The sequence below is a fragment of the Vulpes lagopus genome, chromosome 24 (assembly GCF_018345385.1).
Source record: "Vulpes lagopus strain Blue_001 chromosome 24, ASM1834538v1, whole genome shotgun sequence".
Taxonomy (NCBI): Eukaryota; Metazoa; Chordata; class Mammalia; order Carnivora; family Canidae; genus Vulpes; species Vulpes lagopus.
In genome coordinates, this window is record NC_054847.1 from 58,329,043 (window position 1) to 58,342,598 (window position 13,556).

Sequence of the window (13,556 nt, forward strand, 5' to 3'; positions counted from 1 at the left end):
TGTGGGGCGCATGCTGCCCTACAAGGAAGGGGGTCCTCTCCGTGGGTGTGCGGCCCAGGCTCAGGGGCTCAGGGGCCCAGGGAGGAGGCACCTGAGATGGGTGTTCACCCCGCAGGGCAGTCAGCCCAGTGCGCGGTCATCACCCACACTGGTTCGAAACCCCAGGGGATCAGGCACCTGGTGACACCACCCGTGCCGTCCTGAGTCAGCTCCCTCCTTGGCGATGAGGGGGCCTGCATCCTGGGAACTGTGGCCTCACGTCCCACACATTCAGAATTAAAGGAGGAGGCTTTCTTACTCTTGCTACACTGAACAAAATATTCACTCAGTGCCAGGCACATGGTTCACACAGGACACACGGGGCACACAGAGCACACGGGACACAGAGACACAGAACACACGGGGCACATGGAACACACTACTCTGCATGAGGAAGGCCCGTGTGTCAGAAGCTGTTCTGTGGGAGGAGAAGCCCCCGAGCACCGAGCACCCTACCGCCGTGCCTTGACCACGGGCTTCCATCTGCTCTGTGCCCCAGTGACACCCTCCAGCAGCCGCCCCACGGCAGGTGTCTGACTGTGTCCAGGTCAAGAAAGCCACAGGCAGAGGTGACTCGGACAAATAACCCTGTGGCCGTGACCCTCGCCTGGCTGTGGAGGATGCGGGGGAGGGCGTTCAGGGGACAAGGACTTCAAGATGGAGAGGATTTGCATCTGGTTGTTTTAGCGTTTTGGGTTTTTTTTTTTTAAGATTTTATTTCTTTACCCATGAGAGACACAGAGAGAGGCAGAGACACAGGCAGAGGGAAAAGCAGGCTCCATGCAGGGAGCCCAACGGGGAACTCAATCCCAGGACCCCGGTGTCACCCCCAGAGCCCCAGGCAGACACCCAATCACTGAGCCACCCGGGTGCCCCCGAGTCTGGTTTTAAATGCTCAAACTGAGTGCCGGGCCGGGGGGGGGCAGGGGGCACTCAGCAGAAGCTGGAGACGGGTGCAGCCCTGTCGGAATCCAGCCCCCCGGGGAACACGCCCTCTGTGGCACATCCCTGGAGCCGCTGGGGTTTGGGGTTCAGCACCCCAGGACTGCACCCTCTCCCTGGGGGAGAAGTCCTGCCCCCTCATGGCACCACGGGTTCTGCGGTCAGGGAGCTGCCCCACTGCCCTGCCCCGTGACCTGTGAGCTCCTAACATTCTTCCAGAATGTTCCCTTTCGTTCCGCAGGACCAGCTTGGTAGTGAAGGCCTTGCCTACACAGTGGGTGGAGCCGGGTGGAGTGTGGCGCTGCTTACGGGGGCAGGCTGCCCGCCACCCTCCCGGCGGTGCCGAGCTCACCCAGGCCCTGTGGGAACCGTCGGACTGTCCCCAGCCTGCTCGGGGCAGGACCAGGTGTGCAGGTGGGGTCTGTGCGGCAGGACACGCGGGGTCGGCGGGGGGTGGGCGGCGTCCCCAGGCCTCCACGGGTGAGGGGGCCGCTGGGGCCGCTTCCAGGCTGGGGAGGCTCGAGAGCACGGAGGGCACGATGCGGGGCATCGGCGAGGGCTGCTGGCCTCAGCTTTCCTGTCGTGATGGAAGCTAATTTCTGCTAACAGCCATTTAACGACCGCCCTGCTTCCAGGCTGGCCCAGCGCCCCCCCTTCCCCCGCTGGGAGCTTAGGGCCACGGACCTCCTCCATGCACACGGCCTGCTGCCTGCTCGGCCCCCACAGCCTCCGAGGACCCCGCCTTTGTCACAGAAGCATCTGTGCGTGGAGAGGCCCGGCTTCAAGGGCTGGGTGCACGGCCTGGGGCCCAGATCAGGTCGGCACCAAAGGCCCTGGGGGCTCGTCCTACTGCCTCACTGCCCCCTCCCTGCCTTCTTACCCAGTACCTGTTTCCAGCTGGCCTGGGTCACCCTGTCCCCCCTACGACCCCCACACTCCCTAGCCCCCCTCTGTGCCATGTGGGGGGCCGTCCCCCCTGTGACCCCCAGCCTCCTGCACCCCCCTCAGGCCCCCCTGCACCCCCCACCCCTCTGTGACCCCCCTGTACCCTTCCAGCAGTAAGCAGATCACAGAAGGACATGATCTCCCCATGAAAACAATGTGTTGGTGGCGGGTCACACAGACCACCCAGAGCGCCAGCCCCCAAGCACTGCGGTGGCCTCAGGGTGCTGACCCAGTGACCCGGGACCTGAGGCCGCTGTGAAGGGTCTGAGTCCCACTGGCCTCCTAGATTCAGTGTCACAAAAGGACTGCCAGACTCCTGCCTGGCCCGGGGTCGATGGAATTAGCCAGCGTCCCTGGCTGGAGAACAGAGCCAGTGGACCCGCTCAGCCCACTCAAGCCCCCAATACCAAGGGTTGGCCCTGGGTCTCAAGGCCCCATCACCTCCCCTGGGAGGCTCCCCCAGCGTGGGTCCCGGGGCTCACAAGCTCTCCATCCCGCGCACACCTACCTTCTCTGGGCAGCACCAGACGGGCTGCCTCCTGGCGCAGGTGAGCTGTGCTCCATCCACACGGGACCCTCCCCTCCCGTACCCTCCCGGCACAGACCCGGCCGATCTGGCCACCTGCAGTCCTGGGATCAGATATTTTTGTTACGGATAACTGGACATTCCATCCCTGAGAGGTCTCGGGGTGCATGCAGGACATAGCCCCTGCACCCTACCACTCAGTTCTGTGTCTGGTGTGGGCAAGGACATTAGGTACACCTGCTGCTGTAATGAAGGCCATGACTCAGAAACCATGTGGCTCTACCTGGCAGGACCCCAAACACTGAATCTCCTCTCCTGCTCGCAGTCCCTGTGACAGTCACCTTCCGCAAGACCCATTATTATTCCCCATTGGGGGGGGGAGGGCTGCACTTCCTTCTAGAAGCCAAATGTTCAGCTTTATAACTTGGCCAGAGTCCAAATTCAAAAAAGTGGAAACAATAGTTTTTTTGAGAAAGCAGGAAAATGTAAAGCTCACAGCATCTGGCATCTTTCCACAGCTGCCGTTTCTGTGATCGCTGTGTTTGTTGTGGCAAAAGCTCCTACGTGGCATCTGGGGAGGCCCAAACGCCGCGCTTTCCCTGCTTGAAAACTGTAGGACACCCTTCCATTTTGGGTCGTGTAACCTCAGGCTCGTTGGGCTGGGGTGGGACTTGAGCGTGACTGCAGAGCAAATCCAGGAACCAAGCGGGCAGGGAAGACGTTCTAGCCCCGGGCCTGTGCCTTCCCAGCCTCTGCGATGCCATGACTGCTCCCTGTATGTTTCCAGAACTTCGTATTGACCACAGAGTGGATTAGTGAGGGCCCGGTTCCTGGACGCGGCAGGAACTGCAGGCACCACACACCCTCCACACCCTCCTTTGGCTGCTGAACCTGCCCCAGCAAATGCTGGGCTCAGGACAGGTCCTTGAGGACTCCCTGAGGCCCAGGCACTCATGGCCACCCTGTGCCAAGCAGTGCTTTCCCACAAGCCTCCCTTCCAACACCTGGCCACAAGCATGTGGTTCCAGAGTCAACTATGGGTGTGGCTGCCAGGGGTGGGGGGCCACCTACTCCTCTCCCCTCTGCTCAGGCCTGGGCCTCCACCTGTCATGCTGACCTGTGAGGTGCCCGGCACAGCACCCAGGACACTGGGCAACCTGCACACGGGTCTTGGGGCCCATCTGCCACCTCCTGGGAGCTGCAGGCCGAGCTCAGATGAGGGGGGTTCCGACAGAGCAAGGGGTCCTCTGGCCCCTCCCGCAGGTCAGGTCCTCCTGCAGTGATGCATGTGCGCACAGCAGGGCTGCTGCCCAGCGCCCACATGAGGATGAGTCTGCTCCCCACTCAGAACATTCCAGCAACTCTGCACTCTGGAGCCACCATGATGAAGAAAACAGTTTTGCTTTGTTTTCTGTGGGCTCCCTGTGGGTCTGAACACAGCGTCCAACAGGGATGGAACGACAGGGAAACATCTGCCCCAAATCCCTGGGCTCCTTTGAGCTGCAGGGACACCAGAGGGACAGCAGAAAGGGCTCCCCGCTCGACCTGCTCACCCCACGGCCAGTGGTCACCTGACCACGGGCACAGAGTGGGAGTAAGGGCACCACATGTACTCAGTGACACAGTATCTTCTAAGGGCCTGACGGAAAGTCACAGGTCGTTAGGAATCATCAGAAAGGCGTGTGGGTGGAGAGCCCGGTACAGCAGGAAAACGGCTTAGCGCGGATGCAGCAGACCAGGTGCGCGTGAGGGTGGGAAAGGGGAGCATGGCCAGACAGCATGTCGCCAGCAAACCCACCTCCCGCCCTCCCCTTGCTTGGCCCAAATAAACGAATTCAGAATGTAGCCATCGCCACCTCACCTCCCCCAGATCTCCATTCTTGCGTTCCTCCAGAGAACCTGTGCTCCTGCTAGTGCCAGTCTCCATGGCACTGGGGGTGACAGACACAGGCCAACCTGGGGGAGAGGCACTGAGCCAAGGCAGGTACACAGCGAAGGGGAGTCCACCACACTTGCCTCCTGCCCATCATACCTGCCTCCTGCCACATCACACCTGCTCACCTTCCCATCTCACCTGCTCACCTGCCCCATCATACTTCAACTGCCCATCATACCTGTTCATCTGCCCCATCATCTCTGCCTCCTGCCCATCACACCTGCCTCCTGCCACATCACACCTGCTCACCTTCCCATCTCACCTGCTCACCTGCCCCATCATATTTCACCTGCCCGTCACCCCTGCTCACCTGCCCCATCACCCCTGCCTCCTCCCCATCACCCCTGCTCACCTGCCCATCACCCCTGCTCACCTGCCCCATCACACCTGCCTCCTGCCCCTCATACCTGACACTTACTTGTCTTTGGGTCTGTTTCCCATGACAGGAATTTTTGCATTACACGTGATTGGTCCATACCACACAGTCAGTGGGTGATTATGGAAAGTTCTGGAATGAGTGAGAAGAAATTATTTTACAATAATAGGAAATTCAATCAACAACACTGTTGATGCACACCACAGGTGTTTCCATCGTGGATGTAACCAGTCGCTTGAGATTGGCATGTGCCCGTGCAGGTGAGCTGGCTGGCCACACCCCAGCGGAAGGACACCAGCAAAGGGCACATCCACATGGGTTGTCCCAGGAAGGCAGAAACTAGCAGGCGAGGCCGCATTACCCCTCGTCTACCTGCTGGTGAATGAGCCTTGTCTGGGCCACCTGGGTGCAATCTATGCTGCGTGCTTGTCCTCTGACAGGAGCCTCAGCCAGTACTATGCTAATTTTAAACGTGGGCTCAGCTCTGGACCCCATGCGAGAGGGAAGACTTAGGATGACTCAATGCACAGCCACGCAGATGAGTAAAGTGCTGGCACATCTTATGAAAAATGCTAACAGAACTGGAATTATTTAGCTTGGAGAAGAGAGGAGACCAACAAAGTCACCACCTGGAGCATCTCCCTGTTTGGCTCCTGTGGTTCTCACTGTGGGGGTTTGGGGCTTCCGGGGTGACAGGGGCAGACGGGGCCAGGAGGGGCTGCCCATCACAGGCCCACATTGCCCTCCTGAGCACTGCCAGGAACACGGTTTCTGTCGTTGCAGCGAGGAGCCAGTAAACCAGGCGTGGCAGGCTATCCCTCCGGAGCGTATCTGAGATGTTATTCAGCTTCCCCCACCGTGATGACCTGTGAGGTGAAGTCTAAAGGGGGAACCTTGTTTCAGCCCAAAATATGGTGATTTTCTTTCACAGAGAATTCAGAATTTGGACATCATGTAACACCAGGATGCTCACATGGGGGGTCTCCACTCCAACCCCGGGACTCCCTCCCCCATGTCCTCCGCAGCCAGGCTGGGTCATGGCCACAGGGGTATTTGTCCAAGTCACCTCTGTCTGGAGGGTCTTGGGTACATGTGAGGGGTTGGGCAGCCTGCTGAACTTCCCGTGAGGCACAGTGACCCCCAACTGTGAGGGAGCCGGGCTGAGAGGCCGTGTGCAGGCGTCCTGGGGATTGTGTGCTCCGCACGCCACCCCCCCCCCCCCCCCCCCCCCGATCCCAGCCTGAGCCGCCATGGAGCTTGTGCCTCTGGACACAGTGACATTATTCTGGGATAGAAATGAGACATGCTGGGCCTGTCAGATCCTTCCTGGGACTGTTGCCAGAACTTCCCTGCCCGGGAGGCTCCAGGATAAACCTCTGCCTGTGTGCAGTACCTGCAGAGAACAGACCAGGAGGATGGCAGGGTCCCCAGGACCTCATCTGAACCCCAATGTCAGGCCCCTAGGGCTGGGCGCACAGCCGGGAGCAAGTGGGTTCGGGGCCACATCCTCCATAAGCCCCGCCAGTTCAAGGAGGTTTCTCACCCAGAGCCCTGGCAGACGCACCTGTTGGGGCCACAGCATTTTCAGTACAGGGCTGAGATCCAAGTGAGTAAAGATGAGGCCAGTCCCCTTCGCAGAGGAGGGAGGAGAGAGGAGCATGTTTACAAAGCCTACAAGCCGGAAGTGCAGCACCCCCCGCCCCCCCGCGCCGGCCCCCCTTCCCCCCCCCCCCCCCCCCCGCCCCCTTCCTTTTGCACCATGGAGCATGGAGCTGGAGCTGGAGCTGGGAGGTTAGGATTCCCTGCTGTACTTCTCTGTGCTCACCTGTTCTATGTCAACAGCTGGGATCCCTTTGCCTGAGAGGGGGACGGTGCAGCTGCTCCAGGGCACAGATAGTCCCTGAGTTTTCAGTGGAAAACCATGGCGATGACCGCCCTCCCCCCGCCCGCCGCCAACCGCGAGAAGGTGGTGCCCTCGCAGCTGGGTGTCAGGGTGCTGGTGCCCCTGTGGATCCAACCGACCAGACAGATGAGATGCTCGCGGCCTGGACACTTGTGATGGGGATGCGCCAGCGCCCTATGGCCATCCCCCACAAGGAGTGCTGTCCTGCGGCTGGAGTCCCCCCAGGGTCCGTGCCCACCTGTGCAGTTCTGTGGCCAGAACCCCAGGTTGTGTTTGCACCCAGGCCCCCTGGACGGCTCCAGCTTGGTGAACGCAGACTGTCTTCATCCGCTGCCCCCATCACACAGAGTACAGTGGTCCCTCCCACCACGCGTGAGGCCCACAGCACTGGCCTCTTGTTCAGAGTAGCCCACAGGCCTCAGCTGGCCACCTTGCCCGGGACCACAGGGCCCCACCGGAAGGAGGGCTCATCATCCATCGGTCTGGCCCTTTCCCGTACGAGCTCTACCTGGGGCGATCCTTCTGGAGTGTTCCTTGCCTCTTCCAATAGGGAGACCCTCCCCATTCCCCCAGGCACAGTGTCTGAATTACCAGACGGGCCAGGATGGGAAGGGCGGGGATGGGGAACAGGAGAAGCCCCCCTGACCCTGAGCCAGAGGACCCTATGCTTTCCCGCAGATGTGTCATCTTTGCGCTTTGAACAAACACAAGTATAACCCAGTGGCTGCCACGTGCAAGACGCTGTCCCAGACTCTGCAAGGGACACCGGGCCCGGTGGGAGGCCAGGCACCACACGCATGCAGATAGACGCACATACATGTATGTGCATCCATGCATACCTCACCCTTGCTTACACACGCTCATGTGCACACACACACACACACACACACCCTGGCCATGTGCACGCACACCGCTCAAAGACACATAAATGACACCAGCAAGGAGGTGGCAGCGCAAAGGGCCCAGGAGTCCAGAAGTGAGCGTCACAGGACAGCCATGCGATGGGGTGGACTGTGGGGACACTTCCGCCCTGCGGTTGTTGGCCAGCGTCCGAGGCAGGTGGCTCCCATCTACATCTATGGCCTCCCTGGACCCAGGTCAGAGCCGAGGTTACTGTCCCTACCACACAAGCAAAGCACGACGGTGTCATGGGCAAAGGCCCTCAGGATTTCCAACGACCACTGCCAAGCTGACGCTTCAGGGCAGTGAAGGGTCTAGGACTGTGGGCTCTGCACACACACCCATCAATGCGGAGGGGAACATCATGGCCCTCACACACTTCCTGCTGCCAGGGCTCCCACCCCACCCCAGGCCTGCATGCACAGCAGCCCAGAACCCGGGACAGGTGACCCCACCCCACCCTGGCTCACAGTGCTGCCTCCCTAGTGGCCCCGGAGGGAGGGGCACCCCGAGATCACCACATGGGCAGGCCGTGGAGGAGCGCGGTGCAAGGGTGTCCCTGACGTTCCTTCCAAAGGGACCTAACGGACGCCTCTGATCCCCGGAAGCCCAAGACCTTGTAAACCCCGTGCGTGGACTTTATTTCCATCTGGCTCTTGCTGCATCTCCCCCGACTCACAGGTTCGCCCCACCCCCGGGGCCCCAGACTGAAGAGTCATCAGCATCAAGGGGACGCCTATGACCCCAGGCTTCTTCCTGGTCCCCGTTAACAAACCCCAGAAGCCAGCATGGAGGCCCAGCTGCCCTGGCACACCGCCCCAGACTCTGGGACCATGACTGTGTAAGGGGAGTGTTAGCAAGGGTGCAAGGCTGAAAATGAGACCAGGGAAAAGGTCTAAGGAAAGGGCAATTGTACCTTGGAATTCTAGGAACCCCGCACATTCTTAGAAGCTGGTCTGGCTACGTATTTGAAGGAGTTGGAGCTCAGTGGGTGGCATGCAGGGGGAGTGGGTGCGTGGGTTCTGCGGCCAGAATGGGCTTTGACCTGAGCTGAGGGGGAGTCTGGGCGTCTGGGCCGGCTCTCTGGCGCCAGCCTCAGCAGGTGACAGTGGCAGCGTTCACGCGGCCAAGCATCCAGACGCTGAGAATGTCTGGGGCTTGGGGATTTGTGTTCAGTTAGGAAGGTGCTAAGGATGCAGCACGAAGATGCAGAGGAGGGGCAGGTGCACCTGGGCTCCGAGCACTGAGCACTGAGTTCCAAGCACTGAGCACTGAGCACCACAGACCACGTCTGCCCCTTCCTGCCCCAAGGGACTCAAGAAAGCCGCAGCCATGCCGGCTGCTGTGCTCACCTTCACCTGATGGACCCTGCCACGCTCGCCTGCGTGTCTCCTGCACCGTCAGCCTCACATACAGGAGAACACTGGTCTCTCCATGTGATCGTCTGCTTCCTTACCTATATTTTGAGGACAGTGGCGACAAACGCCTGCTGTGTGTTTCCAAGAATGGCTCTTTGCTCTGTTCGGGTTGGCCATGTCAGGGGAGAAGGGGCAGCGTTCTCTCTGGGCCTCGTTTGCTCACTACTGTCTCCTGCCTCTAGGACCTGAGCCTTTGGTGAAGGCTGGAGATGGGGAAGTAAGCGCACAGGAGGAAGAGTGTGAGGCTGAAACAGAGAAGTAGCCATCCTGTGCATGTGCACGCAGCGTCTCCCTCAGGGCTCCCTCAGGGTTCACCGAGTCTGTGGGGTAGCTTGGGGCCTGCGTGGACACAGCTGCCAGGCTCCTGGGGGCAGCACTGGGTCTGGCACATCCCTCGCGCTGTGGAGCCTGGCACTCCTGGTAGCAAGAGGCTGCTGAACTGCTTGGGAGCAAGTCGACAGAGTCAGGAGGCAGGGAAGGGCTGAGGGCTCTGCTCTACGCACAAGACACAGGCCATTTCTAATGATGCCAAGTAATTCAGGAAAAACAGCAAGTCCCCATCACGCCAACCCCATTCAGCACCCTGCACAGGACTGAGCAGCTCAGGCAACATGAAGTTATTATATCAAATATGAGAGAGTTCTGAGAAGCTGGGCGGGCGAATCAGATGTTCCCTGTGCAGCCCAGAGTCAGGAGGGCAGACGTGTCCAGGGAAGCAGAGAGTAAACGAGAGGAGCCCATCCTAAAGGAGTACGGTGTGCGTCCCAGAAGGGAACACCCATACTCACAAGGGCAACCCCGGGAGGGGTCCAGGAATTGCCCCTCAGGGCACGGTCCTCAGGCAGCCACAGACACAGTGCCACAGACACATCCCCCCCACCGGCTCAGCAGAGGCCCTGCAGTCCACAAACATCCCGTACCTGGAACGGGTCCCCGCCCAGTGCAGGGCAGGAGCTGACCGTGAGCATGACCCGAGTACCCACAGTGCACTGCCTTCGATCGGAGTTCACAGCGAGTCCCCACCTTGAGCCAAACTGTAAAGTGCACACATGTCCCACGTGGAGCACAGTTCTCCTTCTGGGCCACTTGGTCCGAGGCACTCGCGCCATCCACTTGTCAGGAACACGACAACGCAAATGCAGCCACATGTCAGGAGACCAAAGCCAGGTGAGCGACAGAAATGTGGGGCTGGGAACTGGGAAATCAAAGTGAACAAAGGAGAAAATCTGAGAAAGCTCAAAGGGAGATGGGACTGCATGATCCATCAAAAGCAGGACAGAGCAGGTAAGAAAGAAGTGTGACATGGCTAACAGATGCCCTCCAGGGTTGGGGGAAACTGCAAAGTGACAGGAGAAATCAATGCTGCCAGCTGTCAAGAGGAAGAAAAATCTGAGAACAGAAATGTTTTCAAGTCAAGACTGGGTAAGGTCGGGAAGGTCCCGCGGTGCCAGAGGCAGTGGCTGGGGCGCAAGAGCCCATGTCACCACGACGGAGGGTGGCAGGTGGCAGAAATGACCCCATCATGAAGGCCAAGGACGGAAAGCTGAGAGCCGGCCAGGCCCATGGGGGACGCTGGTGTTCGACAGCCGAGGGCAGACCAGACATCTGTGGGGACGCACCAGGGGAAGAGGGGCAGGGGACAGGGGCAGGGTGCTGCGCCCTGGGCCTTCTGCAGCAAAGCAGGGAAAGTGTTCCAACCGACTGTGGCAGTGGCTGCATGCCCCTGTGGATGCCCTAAAAACCGCTGAACCACATGCTTTAAGTGTGTGAACTGTCCGATGTCTGAATTCTATCTCGATAAAGCTGTGGCCATAAAAAAAAAAAAAAAAAAAAAAAAGGAAGAAAAGAAAAAGGGAAGGAATGTGCCGTATCTGGGTTTGAAAAGCAGCCAAGAAATGAAAATTAAGGAAAATTATAAATATCTAGAAAAACTGCTCTGGAGAATATTAGTGAAGAAAGGAACCAACTCTGTGTCTGGAGAAGCACCCACTGGCTTCCTCACATGCACGTGCACAAAATCTGTGTATGAAACACACCCTGAGGTGCCAGCGACCAGGAGGCAGAAATAAACCGTGCCCTGCACAGGCGGCTTCCCCGCCACGAACACACTGGAGCCCGGAACACATTAAAAGTGTTCGTTTCTTGTTAAGTAGTGAAAATCCAGCATACATTATGGTGCCGTTTTTGGATATAAACAAAGAAAAATATTTTTACATTAAACGAGAGCAAAATGTTTTGGTACAAATATTAAATACCCAAACGCAGCAGTGATAAACTCTGGGTGATGGAGATGGGAGAATCAGAGGCTTTGTACTTTTCCCAGAAAGTTTTTTGATTTTCTACAATGAGCGTGTAATATATACATTTCTTGTAAATGTTTGCTCCTTTTCCAAAATAGAAGCTACGCAAAATGCAAATGCATCAACCAGCACATGAATTGAACGTTATTCGGAAAAAGCAGCAGAGAGCCTACCAGAACGAGGAGTGTCCCCTTCTGCAGCCCTGCCCCTGGTTCCTGCCCCCATGGATCCTGGCCGTGTTGGGAAACAAGGACATGGGCTGCCCAGAGGCTCGAGGACCCCTGATGGGAGCCCCTCAGTGACGCTGCCTCGCTATGATTTCAACAGTCCAAACGCAGATTAAACAGCGGGAGGTTTGGGAGCAGCTCATGTGATAGAAGAGGAGAGACGCATAGGAGGGAGATTACAGACTGGCCTGCAGGAAGCACACACCGAGCCCCGGTCAACAGAGGTGCACACGGCCTGCCCCGTGCTCTGAGATGCCTGGGTAGTTAGTTATGGCCAATTCCCAAAGGCTTTCCAGAAAGTCTCTGCAGACACCTCCCAAACGAGTCGGGTGATGCAAGTTACTGGACAGTCCAGGTGGGAAGTAGATTGCCCCGGCCCAGCGATCAGGCCCAGGTCAGCAGCAAGTCCTGGGCAGAACCCAGAGGCGCCCGAGGGCCATGAGGCTCAGCCCTGCTCTGTAGGCAAGGACTGCACCCTCGCCTCAGACGAGCAATGTTCCTCCGGGTCAAGGTAAGGAAGGAGCTAATATGTCACGTGATAGGATTGTTTTCTGAGACATCTAATTTTAAAGAACCAAATAAGTGAAAGTTATGGATCAGGCGATAATTTTAAAAAACTTGTAGGTCTAGAGATTTTTGTTGAGTAAGAAGCCGGGCTGCTGAGAATGAGATGTCATGCAAAAGAAATGGAGACCCAGGGCTCGAGGTCTGGGACAGGGAGGGGTGGGCTAGTGCTAGTGCACTCTGCACCGAGAGGAGGGTAGGGTCTGTGAGGAGCAGCCGGGGTGCTGTAGGGGTGCCGATGTCCTCCCGAGAGGACAGCAGGGGACCCAGAGAGATTGTAGACCTGCACCACACGCCTACCTATGTAAATAAAACCAACAGCTGCTGGGCATCCCCCGAGCAGAGCCTGGCACATGCCAAGAACTTCCCTAGGTCATCCTGTTTGCTTACTTATGTGTTCACACGTTCCTAGGGTTGGAGGGTTTCTGGACTAAGGGTCTGGCCTACCTCTGCCTGGGCAGCGACCACGTCCACTGAGTGGGGCTTGGGCCCCGGAGAGCGGATTCTGCACTCTATGGCACACGCCACCAACGACAGCCGCCCCAGGAGCCATCACGGAGGTGGGACAGGTGGACTTTCACCTCCCCAAGGTGAGGCCTCTGCTGGTCGATTATCAGCCAGTGTTTCTATGGAGAAGAGGCCTTTCCGAGGTCTCCGTGTTCAGGCTCAGGCTGGAAGCAACACTTCCTTCCTGCGAACGCAGCAACCAACGTCTCCTTCCCGGGGCTGGCTGGGTCGTCCAGGATTCGGATACCCCAGCACCTGGTATGTTGGCCAGAGACCATGACCGTGTGGGATCCCCGCGTCTCCTGACTTCAGCGGCCTTCCCGGGGCTCAGGTCCGCGCCCTTTCCCCCAGGGCTGCTTGGGGAGCGGTTCTGAGGGATGCGGGGCGGGGGTCTCTGCCTCCGGAGCCGCCACGGTGTGTGTGCGCGAGCGCAGCCAGGCGCGGGCGAGGAGCGGGTCCGAGGCTCGTGGCACCTCCCCCAGCGCCCGCTGCGAGGAGACCCAGCCGCCCCCGGGGACCTGCCCCCCCCCGCGCATCGCGGGGGCCGAGGGGGCCGGGGCGGGGCGCGGGGCTGGGCCGGACTCCGCGCGCTGCCGGCTCCGGAGACGCCGCGCTCCGCCCCGAGGAGGCCGCGGCCAGGCGAGCGCCCCGCTGGCCCGCGGAGCCCCGGCCCCGAGGTAAAGGGACGCGCGCGGCGGAGCCGGGGTCTGCACCGGAGGGTCTCGGGGCCGAAGCGTGGGCTGGGGAAGGTCGTGGGCTCGGGAGGTCGACCCCGGGGGTCGTGGGGACGGGGAGCCGGGAGGGTCCACCAGGGAGGGCTCCCGGCGGGCGCAGGGACCGGGGCGCGGCGCGGAGGTCCACGCTGGAGTCTCTCCCGGCCGGGACCGAGCGAGGGGCGGGAGGCGGCTACACCGGAGGGCCCGGGCCGCAGCTGGCGGCGGGGCGGGGGAGGGGGCACCTGTCCCGACGCGGC

At 59.6% G+C, this 13,556-nt stretch overlaps 1 protein-coding gene across 1 annotated transcript in view; it reads left to right on the plus strand.

Annotated features, from left to right (window-relative positions):
- The first annotated feature begins 13,224 nt into the window (after positions 1-13,224).
- Positions 13,225-13,556, plus strand: part of KCNG2 (potassium voltage-gated channel modifier subfamily G member 2) — a 60,596-nt gene continuing 60,264 nt past the window's right edge. Inside the window, exon 1 of the mRNA XM_041739408.1 lies at positions 13,225-13,260. The gene's annotated coding sequence lies outside the window, so the exon portion shown is untranslated. The remainder of the gene's footprint in view (positions 13,261-13,556) is intronic.